Source organism: Schistocerca americana, chromosome 4, assembly GCF_021461395.2.
Source record: "Schistocerca americana isolate TAMUIC-IGC-003095 chromosome 4, iqSchAmer2.1, whole genome shotgun sequence".
Taxonomy (NCBI): domain Eukaryota; kingdom Metazoa; phylum Arthropoda; class Insecta; order Orthoptera; family Acrididae; genus Schistocerca; species Schistocerca americana.
This window is the reverse complement of record NC_060122.1, coordinates 657,201,091-657,204,291: the sequence shown is the minus strand read 5'-3', so window position 1 is coordinate 657,204,291 and position 3,201 is coordinate 657,201,091. Positions and strand designations below refer to the sequence as shown.

The 3,201-nt window shown below is 41.5% G+C and overlaps 1 pseudogene; it reads left to right on the top strand.

Moving 5' to 3' along the window:
- The first annotated feature begins 887 nt into the window (after positions 1 to 887).
- LOC124614339 lies at positions 888 to 1,004 on the top strand (annotated as a pseudogene).
- The last annotated feature ends 2,197 nt before the right edge of the window (positions 1,005 to 3,201 follow it).

The window sequence follows — 3,201 nt, the reverse complement described above, 5'->3', positions numbered from 1 at the left end:
GTGTAGCAATTTTAATGGCCAGTAGTGTATAAAAAGGACCTCAGCGTTCCACGTGCATGCGGTTGAAAGATATGCACTTGCAAAATCAGACGGTTCTTTTGCCCTACGCGTTAGTTAAAATTTACTCCATGTTTCTATCTTAAAACGGACGATAAAAAAATTTCCGTTCGAAAGCTGCGTAGTCCAGAATCTATATGCCAATCAGGAAAAATCACAGTGAGGATTGAGACATTCATCCCACCTAGGCACCAGGTTGAAGATGCCCGTTTGGTAAAATTGTGTCCTGTTTCGTGAAGGAGTCCGTAACTGTCTGCTACACATTGTCGTCCGACAGGACTCGTCAACATTTCGAGGCTGTTTTTAAGGTATCGAAGACGTAATAATCGCAGCGGCAGAAATCAGGACTGTAGGGCAGGTGTTCGAGTGTCTCCTACTCGAAATGGCGTAATTTCTGCATTTGCGTTGTGGGGACGTGCGTTACCGTGAAGCAGCAGCGTCCCTGGTCGCAGTTTTCCCGGTTTTTGACTGACATACTGTCCCATACACATTCTTCATTCTTTAGTGGCTGTCTACCGGTGTTTGTCATTTCGACAGCCGAGAAAAGACTAACAGCACGTTGATCCTGTTTGGACGCATGAGGTAATAACGTCGCACATAGAAAACTTTTCCGCGTTCACCGCACGCACATCGGAAAGACACGAATGCCATTAGTAATAACTTGACTACTTATCGGTGTTTATATACCAGCATCTGAGTCATGCAACGTTACATATTCGTTGCAGCAATGACCTAAAAGAGAAACTTTTTATCGTCCCTTATAACACGTGTAAAAGATATTGTGATGTGAAAATGTGGTCGTGGTTTAAAGAAATACTATTACAACTGAGGGCAACGGCCTTGCCGCAGTGAAACCACCGGTTCCCGTCAGATCACCAAAGTTAAGCGCTGTTGGGCGTGGCCGGTACTTGGAAGGGTGACCATCCAGGCGCCATGCGCTGTTGCCATTGTTCGGGGTGCACTCAAGCTCGTGATGCGAATTGAGCAGCTACTCCACCGAATAGTAGAGGCTCCGGTCACAGAAAACCATCATAACGACAGGCAGAGCGATGTGCTGACCACATGCCCCTACTATCCGCGTCCTCAGTGAGGATGACACGGTGGTCGGATGGTCCCTATGGGCCACTAGTGGCCTGTAGACGGAGTACAACTGAAGCGGGTCTTTCTAAATTAATTACCATCTAATCTTCAGCATTCTATGTAGCACCAAATTTAAAAGTTTCTTTACTCTCAAGGGCACAGTCTTTACAAATGGAACATGGCGACTACATTACCAGAGGAAACATTTTGTGTGTTGGAATTTGCGCGAAGTCCTTTCATTGTTCAACTATGAAGTGCATCCCGCTATCGGTTCAGCAAGAAGCCGCCTTCGCACAAGCATATTTATGACTAGCATACAACATTCTTCGACGTTCGTAGCATATGCAAAGCGAAAACTGGTCAGCCACGCACGTCTGATGAAAATGTCGAGCGTATACGAGATTCTGTAACATCCACGACTATATTTTATTCAGAACAATATTCACGACGGCATTGTGTGTGCAATTTGGGCGAACATTCTCGTGATATTAATATAAAAGGACTTCGTCGATACTAAAATAATAATAATTAACTACTGTCAGGGGTGAAAATTATATCTCAGACAATACTCATGGAAAAAGATAATGGAAATCTTCATCTTTTGTTATCTCTGATTTTTCTAGAGTAATTCTTCTTCTTGTTCGAACTGTTGTAATGATCGGACGGGATTGATGCCACGTAGCACTGAGGACGGTAAAAACTGTGTTATGTTGCTTAGTAATATTTGAAAAATAGAGTTTCTGTGTCATTGAAATAAAGTTTCATACATAAGTATTGATTTCAGTATGATTCTCGTCCTAAATAAACGTTTAAGTTTTCTGTTCAGCTAAATTGGAACGCAGCCATTAGCACGATTGATCTACAGCGCGGATTATTGGTAAAGTGCTGAATAATGAGTGAGTAACATGGAAAAATACTTTTAAATGTTAATGCATATAGTTAAGGTACAGGAAAGATTTAATATCTTGTTATTTTTTGAGAGTGAAACAACGCCTGAAGCAGAAATGATAAGTGACTGTCTTATGTTGGACGCCATTGTAGTGAAATATTACAGCGGCAGTTCTAAATCAAACTACTAAGGGCACAAGAATCTTGATGGTCAATTTTTACGATAATAATTGTGTATTGGTGGCCCAGAACCCACCCAATATCATAAATTCGACTTAGATTATGAATAATCTTTAAATATGGTGCAAACAGTATCTTACGTGGTGAAACTTATCTGCTAATGTATGAACCCTGATTATTTCGTAAGAACTATTAGGAAATATTTTTTGACAGGAAAGAATACGAATACATTAGTGTTGTGCGCATTTGGTATTCTATGTAAAAATAGTTCATTTTGTGTAAGGAAAAATGTTGTCACTTTGAATAATTGTTCGCTAAATTGTGTGAGATCACTCTTGTAAAGAAATTTAGTCCCATTTACACTGCTTGACAGACAACATTGGTACGCGTTCTCAGGTGGAGATTTCTTTGACAGGATAACTATCTTTAGCTGGGAGAGGCAGCAATTAAATGAAACCCCATGTTACGCTAATCATAAGTTATGGGTTTTGTTGTGGTCCTCCCCACGATTTGTAAAATACCGTAATCCTAACCGCACGCCACAATGCCTTCGCACGGAGCCCTCAGAAGTCCACAAGACGAGCGGGGTACGAACTTAGACTTTTCAACAACGGCATGGCGCATTCTGAAGCGACGGCTTCGTAGAAAGTCTCATAAGTCGCAGTTACTGGAGCAATTGCCTCCCGGCGACCATAACAGAAGGTATGATTGGAATGAAATGGAGTACCGTTTCGTTGTTTCTCCAGCACCGCGTGGTGCTCATGCTGAGTGTATGGTATAGTGTCCGTGGAACACAAAACTTGTAATCATCCTCTACGCAGTGACATGCGCAATGTGTTTCTATCTAGTACAGTTTGCCTGTAATAAGCAACTGAAATATGTTCTTTTTTTAATCACCCCATATATACGATGTTACGACATTCCTCATTCTCAGAAATGCATTTCTTGCTACTGACAGTTTGCACTTCATTTCTTCACTACTTCAGTCATCGTCAG